Source organism: Morone saxatilis, unplaced genomic scaffold (genome assembly GCF_004916995.1).
Source record: "Morone saxatilis isolate NCDOM2014 unplaced genomic scaffold, NCSU_SB_2.0 Contig0, whole genome shotgun sequence".
NCBI classification, from domain to species: domain Eukaryota; kingdom Metazoa; phylum Chordata; class Actinopteri; family Moronidae; genus Morone; species Morone saxatilis.
The window spans coordinates 7,345,061-7,358,750 of NW_023339650.1; positions in this window are offsets into that span (position 1 = coordinate 7,345,061).

Genomic DNA, 13,690 nt, shown 5'->3' on the forward strand with positions numbered 1-13,690 from the left:
GGGCTGAGGTTCTGCGTGAGGACAGCAGATGTCAGTGTTGCTCTGTGGTGGACATCAAACCCTCCTTTTAAAACTCATTTCCACACAACAATTCTCCGTTTAAAATGCACTCAGTTGGCCCATAATATATATAACTGTGTCTTTTTAAATATAAACCCTACATGTTTATCGACTTTGTGGCTTTACATCAAATAAGCCTACAATTCCGAACTCTGTTTGCACTCATTCTGCTGCTGGTTAATTTAAATCCTGGTATAACTCACATTTATACATTTTAACCAAGGGCTTCATAACTCAGTATAACTTTACAATCAAAACATTGCACACTGCATTATTATCAAATAGAGAGTAGAAGCACCAGGCAGAGGGATTTTTCACAACATGACAACCCAAAAGTGGTTAATGTGTTATGACTAATATACAACACATTAGTTTATGATTTATTAACCATTTATAACAGCATTAGTTACAACTGATCTATGTCTGTGTAAAATGGCAGTTTCTTATAATCCCAGGAAAAGTGGGACCAGCTAGATGTTTGGTATGACAGTAATATATATAAAAAATGAACTACACAAAACTAAACTATAAACCTTTAATAAAGGGTGGCTTATGAGAAATGGCATAGTTCTAGTCATAGTCATAGTCATAAATATCAGTCTAATCTTTATTACAGTTTTAACACAGTTTGTTACTCAATGTGGAATCTGATATATGTAATGTTTAATGATGTTATCATATGTACTGTTCACACATTCTTTATCATAGTGCATGAGCTCTGCTGAGATTTTAAATTATATCCTACGGCCAAAGATTATTTAGGTGAAAATAATACATAATCCTAGGACAATAGTGGAAGAATACTATAAATCCATCACACCTATTAGTCCTCCTATTATCATACATTACATACTATATCTTACCTCTAAGTAAATTAAGTAAATTAGCAAACACACTATTGTCTGTGTAGGAGTAGAGAGAGGGCCCTTTTTTTGTTAGAACAGCTCAATTCATAATTTGTTTCATAGGTTTACAACATTTGCATTGATCAATATTTTAACTTTAGTGAATTAGCTAGAATAAGACATTAAATACAATCTAATTTATATCATGTTTCTTTGAAGATTTCACCACAAGATGGAACCAAATATCTCACATTCATTTTTAAAAACCCAGAGCTGGCAACGCCCCCCCCCGACTGAATTATCTTGGATTAGCAAATGCTTTTATTACACTTTAAGAAATGCAAATATATTGGCATAAATGTATTAATAAACACAGCACTTGTGGCAAGAGCAAAGTACATGCAGATATTCAGCAGGAGTGAGAAGAGGCGATGTTTGGGGCAAACGTTGCATATTTGTTGTCAAAAGTTTGTTTGTGAGCCATAAATTCATTAGGACTGTCATGCTCAGTTAAGAGAAACTCATTAAGGCACCACTTAAGTCCCCCCACTGTCCACATTGTTTAGTTAAACACTTATTACATGCACCATTAGTTTTGATTTCGGCCTATTAAAGAGATTAAATGATTGATCAACAGCCGAGGGATAAAAACAAGCCCTTCACTGCACTGAAGAAGCAGGAGAGAAGCACGTCAGACCCAGCAAAGGCCTCCGTGACAGGAACACGCATCTTGTTGTTTTGTTTATTTATGACTCTGCAGGGTGAAATTAAAAACATTAAAATCAACCAGAGAGAGAGAGAGAGAGAGACTAGTTAAATTATACCATATTTAAATCATAGCAGAGTAACATAAAAATACAGCAAAAAGAGATATTAAAATAATCTCATTAATTATTTGATACTTACTGTATAATATCACTTTATTTTGTAGATCCATAAAAAACATGTTCAATAACATTTTTACAAATAATAAAATACCTATAGATAGAAAGAATAAAAAAAAGGACAAGAACAATGTTAATAACAGATTGATAATAGTTATGTTAATTGTAAATATTATTATTTCCTTATTAGCATACAGAGATTAAGGTCTGGAGTCAGTAAAACAAGTTCTGCAATATTCTGAACTCCACAAAATGTGAACTTAAATAATTTATTATATGTTTTGTTTTGAAATTTGATGATTATTTAAATGCAGTTCAAATGCACTATTAACTTGGGGTTTGAAATAGTGCCTTTTTAAGACTTCACATAGTCGGACTTTAAAGTTCAAACTTCCACGACTCTGAAACTGGTCCAAAGTTTAGACATCAAAGAATTTGGAGGGCCAAGCCAACATCAACATAACGAGGAAATATGTGTCCTTCTGCATCAGTATCTGCAAGCGTCCTGATGTTTGGGCTGCAGTTTGCATGCGAGAGCCCGTTGCACGAGAGCAGATCATGTGTTTCTCTGTATTTCTGTCCCACAGGTCTATTAAGTGAATTCAGTTTTTTATTTGACACCCCTGCACACAACACAAAGCCCTTCTGCACTCTCCAGATATTGTCACTAAAAAAGAAAAGACAATGTTCAAAGTTATAAGAGAGAATTGAAACTTATTCATGGTAAATATATGCAGTTATATATTTATCAGTAGCTGTCTACATTAGATAATAGCATTTTAATTCGGCTCAGGCTTAAAAGCCTTTCATTAAACTTTTATTAAATTCAGTTCAGTTAGTTACAGTTCAGCATCTGTTTAGCTGAGTTCATTAGTTTGTTATAGACAATGACAATATTTACATAATCCTATTGCTGTAAGTAGTTTAAACAAATAGTAATACAAATGCTACGCTATATATAGTTCAGAATGATGAGATTTCAGTTTATACTGTTTAATTTGTTTTAGTCTTGTTGAAGAATATGAATGAAGCTAAAATTAATTAATGACTCATAAATTGTTCATATTTTCCCTCTTGACCCCAATACATTTATTTGTCCTGCATAAACATAATTAATGTATATAAAGATATATTTCCTGTTACAGGGTTTCTTTGAATTATCCTTGTCTATACTACAACCAATCCACTGAGTCATTGTTTTGTACATTTGTACTGTTCCTGAGCATAGTGTGCCCTATAAACATAACCACATCTATTTTCCTTGTCATATAAGATACAATCTCCCTCTCTCATCTTTTTGTTACACTTCCACATATGATCTGTACACACAGGACCAAAGCAGCAGTGTTTCACCCCCCCGTGCGTACGTGCTCGCCCGTATCCAGATGATCTCCTGCAGCTCTTCCACAAATGGTGCTTCAGCTGTGCAGTGGGAGGTCTGTGAGAGTGGTTTACCAAACATGCCCACTGGCCCTGCGAGCTCGCCCCGGTGACGCTCTTGCCTCCGTGTCTCTCTCCTCCCCGGCCCGACCACACCGCCCCGGTAACGACGGCGCTTGCATTACCCACTGGGTATAATTATTCTGCATTTTGCTGCTCTCCATTCTCTCTCTCTCGTCAGCTTGGCTGGGTCTTGACACCGAGGTCCAGGCGGAGGGCCGCAGGGCCGCTGCTTTGTGTTCACAACGCACTGAACGCCACTCACTGCACCGTGGCTCTAAACAGGTGGGGGGTGGTGATGCGAAAGGGGGGAAAGGGAAGGGAAGGAGGGGGGGTGTTACTCACTGGATGCCAAGGCCTCTGGGCCTGAGGAGAGGTGGGGGTGGTTGGAGAGGACCTGCTGCCCAGCAACCCACCTACCCGCTTCTGCCCTTCTCTGTCTCCATATCCAGTTTCTTATCTCATTTACTGTCTGTCTCTTTCTCCCTCAGTCCCTGAGCTGCAAGCAGGTCGTCCATCCCTGTGCCGCCACCACTTTCTTGTCCCTCTGCCTGCTGGGGGCGGGATGTTTCTGAGCTGTCCACCATGGAGAGGAGGAGGAGGGGTGAAAGGAGAAAATAGAATAAAAGGTATACAGTAAAAAAATAAATAAATGGGAAGGTAAAGACCTAAATAATCACACTTAAGGCCCTTATGCAGTGGCATTTTAGAAGTCACTGTGTAGCGTGACACTATCCCGCTGTCACTCTGTCCCAAGGCCTGATGGGAAGACACAGTGGCGGTACATGGCTTGCAGCCTGAAAATCAGCATATGTACTCATCATCCTGTGCTTTTCAGGGAAGGATTTTTTTCTCTTTCACAGCAAAACAGAATTAAACCTTGTCAGGCTCATCTTGCAATGAACTAGCCCCTTTTCCTTGGAGCTTGAGATCAGCACTGGATTGGAAGTACGTGCGTTTTTAGGGGAGACCAGTGTGTCGGCCACGATTAGCGTTTGCGGCGGGCCCCTACTGCCATTTCGGGGCTCGTCCTGGAGATTAACGGGAACTGCACTGTCACTTTTCCCATGGGGGGCTGTCCCCCTGTCCTCTCCCATGCTAGTGAGTGGAGGGATCGCCTCCTTCTCCAAGAGGCAGTGTTGAAGTCGACTGAGGGCAACAGGCTGTGGGAGGCTCCAAACCTGTTGAGGCAGAGTGTCCTGCAAAGTGCCCACAATCAAAGTGACAGATGTTGGGGTGGAGGGAGCGCTGGACGAAGATATCTCTCTGTTTGTGGTGGGCAAAAACATCGCTTCTCCTGGCTGTAGCATTTCAAACACACACAGATGCACTTAAATAGCACATACACATGTTTGCACACACTACGACTTGAGCAGAGGAGGAGTTGAGGTGGAGGGGAAGCGTCGACTGAGCTCACCCTGATGGTTTTTGAAGTTTTTCTTCAGTTTGTGTGTGTGTGTGTGTTCGGGGATATTCGACGTGGGACAGAGCAGAGGAGAAAGGCAAGGAGTAGGAAAAAGGGGGTCTGCCCTGGGGTCACTCACACATGCACACAAACTCAAACACACACTTATACCAACACACACACACACACACACACACACACACACTTTTCGGGCTGCTGTGGCATGTTTGGAGCAGTGCCTCGTCAGATTAGGGCCATGCTGGCTGTGTTTGATGGCCAACCTGGACAGACAAGGCCTGCCAGGCACAAACTGCTCAGGCACATGATGTCAGGGCGGACACACACACACACACACATACGCATACACAAAAATTATCCCGCGCCAGACCAAAGAGACAGATGACACCCAGCATGAAGCTAAAGCCAAATCTGTAAGCATCCGCTGCGATCCAGCTGGCTAGCCCTAGGGTACCTGTCTCTGCGAAGTGGAATCAGCGTCACCCCCGTGAGCTGTCAAATTAGCTCACAGGGCTGGAAATGCTGAAGAGATTTGGCCCCTCGTTGTGGAAGAGCAAAAAAGAGGGGGGGAAGGGAGGGTGGCATTAAAAAAATGTTATTAATTCATCCTCCTGTTGGGAAAAATGGTTAAACTCCCAACAACATAAAAATCAAGAAAGGTGGACTTATTAGTGTGAACTTGTGGGGGGGGGGCTAGTAATAAAGACTCACACAGGACACACACACACTGTGTTCTAGCACCGACGAACACACACATGCACGCACATACATGCTGATACTAGCAGACGCACATGCTCAGACAGGAAAAACAGCACACACACACACACACACACACACACTCACATACACAGTGCCAGGGGCAAGTTTTCAATTACTGCCAGTGCTAAGCAGTCACCTGGGAGAGATGTACCATGTTTGAGTAGAGAGGCATTTCCACCAAGAATGTTTTTTCTTTTACCTCTTCTTGTCCCAGTTGTGAGACAGCTGTGAATGTCAGGCACATGATCAAAAATGACATTAAACAAAACATCAAATGTTTCCTTTGTGAACGTTTACATCACAGGAAATTATCAAAGAAAGCCAGTCTGAAAAGTGAGATTTGAAACAACTGTTGAATGTGCAAAAAGGTGCCTGATTGAACGCCCTGAGGATTAAGTTGTCCATTTAGTCAAAAATTAGATCATGTAGTTACTGTGAAAAACTGAAAACATTTAGTTTCTAAGTAGTGCAGCAACATGAAGGGAGACATCACGCCCTAAATCAACTAAGATAAATTAAGGAGAAAAAAAAAAAAAGAAAGCCCTGTTGCCGTGGTCACCTCGTTACTAAGAAATGTTTCATGTATTTTATGTTTTGAAAAGATTATGGTAGGGGTTTATACAAAAATGAATGGTGTGAGGAGAGGGGCGGAACCTTTTGTAAATGTTTCACTTTATAAAAAAGCATGTCCCGCCCCTGTGTTAATACACCAGTAAATGATTCACTTAATCAAAGGTCAGCTGAACATGCAAAATGTCTCTCCACCTAAATGCAAATAAATGTTCCAATAAAAAAAGAATATTGATTCTTTTTTATCAATTCGGCGCACCGCCTGCAAACGAAGCAGGAGAAAGAACTGCTCACTTATTCTTATAACAAATAAATAAATAAAAGATGGCTGCCAAGTTTTAGCCAGGGTGAAGTCCTTCTGGGCCCATAGTGTCCCTGCCATGCTGGCACGCTAATAGCCACAGCAGGTTTTCTGTGTGTGAGGTGACACAGATAATAGTGAGGAGGTAGGGACTGCCAACATCAACACTGCTCCCTGGTGTTTGTGACAACATGTTGACCCCTTTGGAGAGCCTGTCCTGCCCTGAGACAGACTAGTGTGTGTGTGTGTGTATGTATGTGTATTTGTGCGTTAGGGTGTAAGATGGAACCTGACAGGAGTTTAGCGCTGATGACCACCACGGCGAGAGATGGCAGCACTCCTCCTTGAGGGAGATACTGTCACTCTTCTATGTTTGTATGAGTGTGGGTGTGTGATTGTTCTTACTTGCTGAGCTTCTTCAGGCTCAAAAAATTTTGAAAATGACACATGAATGAAATTTCAAAATTGAGTTTTAAAAAAAAAGTTCTTATGTTTTTTTATGAAGTAAAATGGGGTTCTTTTTCCTCACTTAAGCATAGTTTAAGTGCTACTAACTGCAGACTCAAGAATGAATAAAGCTTCATACTCAGCTACTGTATATAGGATATTACAATCATATTATTCATTTTCTAACCTGGTATCCCCATCATCACTCTCTGAAGTCCTGTAAGAATCAAAAAATAGTTATATAACTGTGAATTAAGGAATTTAATTTATTTTTAATGTATTTAACCAAGTTTGCTTTTGGAGTTCTGGCAAAAGTGTTCTCATTCCCTGGTGAAGTTAGCAATGATAAATAATGCAAAGCTATACTTTCTAAATAGTTTGCAGAGGTCACTGTTTGGTTAGGTTTAGGCAACAAAAACACTTTACGTTTAGGAGAAGATACGTTATGTACCTGATATAAGTTAACTTACATGCAGAACTTTAAATAAGTGAATATTGACTTTTGGTTTCACTAAAGACTACAATCATCAATGCTTCATAGAGCACCAGAGTGGTATGAGTTATGTCCCTGGTTAAATAATAATGATTGTAAAAACCTTAGGATGATATTGGAAAAAGACCTGGGCTGGTCAAAAAGGCTAGTAAACACATATACAATGTCCTCATGACCTTTTTTTAACTTAAAATATACATATTTTTCCATCCCTGCATTCAGGGAGGGTGCTGCCTTGCATACTTACACACATCAACACATAACTGGCCAGTAAACGCACATACAGTGTCATCTTTACCTTAAAATATAAACATACATAAACAACTCTTCATCCTGTAATAATAAACTGAACATGGACATCACAATTGTAACTGTGTTTACATACAACATAAGTCAGTAAATGCTCAGCAAATACCTGCATTCATATTAGCTGGTTGTATTTTTCATATTAACAACAACATGTTGAAACAGCTTCACAAATGCCACGCAACACACTCATCATCATCCTCTTTGAACGCGCCGAAAGTTACGTATTGAAGCTTTAAGGCACTTCTGCATTGCCTTCATCATTCAGCTCTTTTCTTCTCTTCTTCTTCTCCTCTTCTCTTCTCTTCTCCTCTCTCTGCTGATGTTTGTCCCTGAAGGTGCTCTCTTAATGTCTTTGACTAAACTTCAGCCAGTCTTGGCAGTGACGGTGCCCCATAGGAACACAGTTGAGAGGAGACCAATATGATTGTAATGGAGGGTTTGCGGGCAGGGTCTATCACACTGTGTCACCTATAAAAAGCACAAAAGCCAAGTGGCGGGGTGCATAACACTCCTGGCTACAAAGATGGAAAAAAAAAACATATAAGCTACTCAACTGTTCTATAGAGCTGTAGAGATAGGAGGGCATTTTCATTTTTGTCTTCCTGTTGTGTCACACCACTCACCACTGGAGCAGGGAAGACTGTGGTGTCACATTAGCTGTAAAGGGGAGTTTTTGTTTTTAAATAAAAGCCTTTTGGAAAGGTGACATCTTATTTGTGTGCCGTAATGAAGACTGTACTAGTTTTGAAAGTGTGTAAAGATAATTTGATTCAATAAAATCCTCTCCTCTGATGAATGCAGTGCCTTTATTTACAGTGACTAAAACATTTCAGTCACACACGATTGATTTTGTTCGGATTAAACTGCATCAGAAATGCATCTAATTGGAATTATTGACATTGTAACAGACAGATCATTGAGTTTCCGACTTGTATAACGGAAATCATTTTATGATAGAATTTACATTTTAAAATAAAAACTAATTCCTCCCATAGCAACAATATTATTATAGCTGATACAGTTAACCCCAACACAACACCTACTTAATAAAAAATCCATATCATTAGCATTGCAATGGCAGAACACAGTGTGTAATGACATTAGGACTAATAACACCCTGCATTAACACCATCTTAGCACTTGATCGAGTGTCGTAACTCATCCCTTGTATCTATGCATCTGTGTACATTAACTATGTGTGTGTTTGTGTCTTGTTTGTGAGGCATCATCACATGCTCCTGCCCCTGAGGTTAGAGGATGAATGAAGGCTGTAAAGAGGAGCATGACAGCTGTGAAAGTCACAAGGGGAGTCCGCCAGCGCTGAAAAGGAGACAAAGTTTCCCTCCTTCTGGGTATGACCTTAGTGTGTGTGGACATATATGTCTCTGTATATATACTATCATAGTCATAGTGTATGTAGTGTGTGAAGGTTTTTTTTTTTTTGTTAAATAAAAACACAGATTGAACATACTGTGTGTGCATTTGACTGTGTTTCCGTGCCTGTTTGCATATGTGGTCCTGCAGCTATGCCACACACTGGAGCCTATTGTAGAGCCTATCAGCACTCTATCAGCGGCCCACATCCTCGATCCCCTCATCCATTCCTTCACTGTATCAACAGCATCTTTCATTGCAGACTCACCCTCCTACCTTCAACCCGGAGGCAGGCAGTGTGTGTGACCGTGTGTTTGTATCCTCAGGATTAGACTTCAAAAACTGGTGGTTTTGGATGGGTCAAAGTTTGTGAAATGCTGAGGCATCTTCTTTGAGATGGATAGATAGCTCACTGTGTGTGAATGTGCGCGCACAACATTAGAGGATCAGGAGATACAGAGATGACTTTGTGTTTTCCTGTCCAAATGTCGATTTCACACCCCCCCCCCAGCCTCATTTGCGGGTGCTTTTCAAAGAGGCAAGTGATCAGCTGTGTGTCATGTGCTGTTAAATTTAGCCTGAATAAGGAGTGATTTTTGGTCATCCCTCAAGATCAAATGCTATTAACACTGTACAAAAACACGCCGTGTACAAATCAGTGGCTGTCCCTCAGGGTCACTAACTTTAGGCGGGGGCCTAACTGTTTTTTAGGGCATACTACCAAACTTAATCAGTTATATTTATCCATCCGGCTGCCACTGACTCTTCTTTTGAGATGAATCTGGCACTTGAATTTGAGGGTGTGAATCGAGGCTCCTTGCCCTTCACTTTGACAACAAGGCCCACTGGCTATTGTACTGTACAGAGAGGCTGTAATTCATTTCATGGGGCACAGCCAGTGAAAGCGGCCCTCGACAGCCCGCACCCTGCAAATTGGAGAATTAGCTTGCCTTTAACCTTTTAGCGATCTGTTTGTCTTCTGCTTATCCATGCCTGTCACTGCTAAACACATAAACGCCTCAAAACACTCGATCTACCCTTAAGCTGAAGGTTTTGACATACAGTAAAACATTTGACCTGAATGTTTTTATCTTAACAACAAAAAAATGGATCTGTTTATAATGGTTTATGCTGGAGTTCTTAATGATGTGCCGTCTGCATCTCTGGGAATAAAAATATATTTTTTCCATTCTGAGGAACACATCTTCCTCACTGATTTTATGTTGTATGCGTATGTGTGTACTACACACAGATGTATTTCAGAGCTGAATATAATAAAATATGAAGGAAAACTAATTCCGTCTGCAATACAACTTCATTTATTGTGTAATGTAGTATCTTCTAGTATCTCCCAGGCTGTTCTTTAGTAACTCATCATTATTCATCAATTAGTACTCAAAATTATGTGTACTGGGTTGTGAAGTGTTACCATTTATTCATTAAAATATCACTTCCTAATGTTATTATGTAGTTAAAAGCAGCATTAAATAATTTCGAACACTGTGCAGGGAGAAAGCTGGATATTACCTGAAACAGAGTAACATGGGCTTATTTGAAAAGTCCTCACAAGTCACCAGTTTGCTTGGGTTACCATTTTAACGTTGGACTGCTGGAGGAGCAGAAAATGTAAAGAAAAATAAAAAAGCTTTTCCTACATCGACATTTTAAATGCACGCTTGAAAGTTGGATGCGAAAACCAGCATTGCAACACGTGAGTTGAAGATGTTTCTCTTTGAGAATTGTTTTTTTTTATTGGCAAATAAATGCAAATGGTTGAACACCATTTAAACCAAATACTTTGTTAGCAGTGAATCACTTTCTTGCAATTGTTTATTTTGAATTCTGAGATAAAAGTAACCCCATACATAATTTATAGATCCTATCGCAGTGAATTATAAAGGAATACTTTATATTTCCAAAAGGTCAAACCACGATATTATTCCATAAGCTACGAGAATTCAGGAGACCAGTTGGTTCAGGGCTGGCTCTTCGTCCTCCTTCTCCTGCATGTCTCACCCGTCTCTCCCTTTCTCTCCCCCTATCATAATGACCTAACACAGTTTGTTTTTTGTGGGGTGTCTTGTATGTCTCTATGTACTTTCTGTTTGTGTGTGTGAGGCTATGGGAGGGCAAAGAAGTAGCCATTTGAGCAGACTCTTGGTCAGGAGCACTGTTGGTATGTCTGTGTGTGTGTGTGTGTGTGCCAGATTGTAGCTTCATGCCCTCAGTCCAGTAGATAACCAGTCAGCAGTGAAGCCACCCTCCTAACACACACACACACACGGACTAGACTAAAATGTGTGTTCCTAGTTCATTATCATGTCCCTTTAAGATTAATCAATTAGAGTACAGTTGACTGGCTGTCCTATCAGTCACTCTAGCTCAAACTGCTGTTGTACTGCGCTACACTGTATAATATAGCCATCATTCATATACACTCCATCATCATATTTATCGATCAATGATGCAGCATGATTGATAAACACTCAATGTCCGAACAAATTAAGGTTCCTTAATTAAAGTATCAGAAAGATGGTCCTAAATATTTTGTATTAAAAGTACTTTACCTTTAATGGCTTTAGAATGGAAGACTGTGTGGATGATCTTTAATGCATTTCTGTTTTTTAGAGAGACAGTTAAAAGGGACAGAAAATATCAGTGTTGGGGTGGTTGCATCTGACAATTCTGTAACTTTCCAACACCAACAGTCTGGCATTTGCACGCACTTGCATGCAGCAGTTGGCCACGTGTGCAGAAGTGAGAAGGTCAGCAGGGTTTGGACTTCTTTCTCAAGCTCTCTGTTCTTTTTATTTCTTTACACAACTATTTCTGTCACTTTTCATTTCTACAAACAAGTGCAACAGCGTGAATGCCTTTCAGGAGAGACTGTGTGAAAGAGTGCACCATTATCTGTATATTTAAGCGATTATTGTGCCTCGCGCCTCTCCATGATGGATGATTTTTCACCCTGTCTTCGAGCATGACTGCTGAAAACACTTTTGCCTTGATGATGCTTGATGTATGTAACATAACCCTGAAAACTAAACAACAAACAAATAATCAAAAACTTGCGTTGCTGTGTGATACACTCAAGAAACATTTGACCATTTAAAGTGTATGACCTGCGTATGAATGTAATCTGTAGGACAACATTTTGCTTTTGAAACTAACTTTGTTCATCTTCACACAAAGACACATTTTCATTTCAAGAAAAAGTCCCTAAGTTCCCTAAGAAAGAGACGGGGAAGATGCAGGGAAGAGATATTGTAATGTAGATCATAGTAGGTGGTTTCAAGAAACTTGGAAGTGTAAAGTTGGAAAGAAATTAGACAAATGATGGTGATTAGATTAATCTTTAAAATGGAAACAGAGGAGCTCACAACAATTAAGTGAAATACTCTTTTATCTGTGTTGCTGGATTAATCCCTGCCAAAGGGAAACCGGTGATTCTTGTGGGAGAGTTTACATTTGAATTACTGGAACTCAGGCGCCTTTTCTTAAATTGACTGCAGATGGATCGCTCCTCTTTCTCTTTTGAATAAAATCTTTTGCTTTAATGGTGAAAGTATTGTGCCAGGTCATTTCTTACAGTTTCCCCTGTGTCAGCCGTAACCACCAGGCACCCACATCCGTGTCCTCATTAAAAATAACTAGCTGGTTTTCACACAAGAATAATAAAGTGAGTGGGGTCATTAAGTTAACAACTCATATTCAAAGTTAATGATATGAAACCTTGTTTATGTTCTATTACATCGTCATCAGCTCCCTGTTTTTTTAATCATTAGGGAAATGAGACACGTTACAAAGAGAAAGCACTCTGCATTTAACTCCAGGTTTAAATAAATTAGTCATCTCAAATTAAAACCAAACTGTTATAATAAAAAAAGATGGGGAATTAAAAATTCACCGCCCTGGTGACGTATGGAGATGAGAAATATGCAAATTAGGAGACCGTTTGCTGTTTTTTTTTCCCATGGAGGTCAAATTACAGTAAATGGCTGAGGGCAGTGCTCTCTGCTCTCTGCCCACCCAGGAGTCTGTCTATTAGCTCCTCACCCCCCCTCACCCCTTGCCCCTCCAAATATCCTCTCTGCTTATTTCAAATACCATCCTCCCTGTGCAGCACTTTCCATTTTTTTCTTCAAAGTACACCCCCTTGTCACAGGGTTTCAGCTGCAATTACTTTTAGTATCACTTCTCAGTGAGAAGTCAACTTCCCTCGAGGCTTCCTATCAGAACCTATTACAGCAGGGGGGCAGGCTGAAGTTAAGTGGCATGACCTGTGGGTTGGATGGAGCAGGAGGGGGGGATAAATGTATGGCTAATTTGTGGAACATTTGAATAAAGGGATGAGGATTGTGACACGGCCACGCAATGTGATGGCACGGCAAATGAGAAGTCCTTGAATCAACCGAGGCCAAGGAATGGAATTGTTTTAATGCGATAGGTAAAAACTGTTAAAATATTGTACGTCTGGGACTCAGAAGAAAGAATATTCTTCACATTTTTTTTTTTAACTACTGCTACAGGCCCGTTTCCTGAACTCATTCAGCTGAGTGGGTCCACCCTCTCCTTCGCTTTTTTGCCTCCTTCACCCTTAATTCACCTTTTACCCTCAGGCCAAAACCATAACCCCATGAATGGGTGCATGACCACACACACACATACACACACACACACACAGAAAAATGTGAAGAAGCTGCAGCTGAGGTAGATCAGCAGAAGGGGTGAGGAGCGATCGAGGCGGCTAATTCAACAACAGTTATCTCTGTGTGTGTGTGTGTG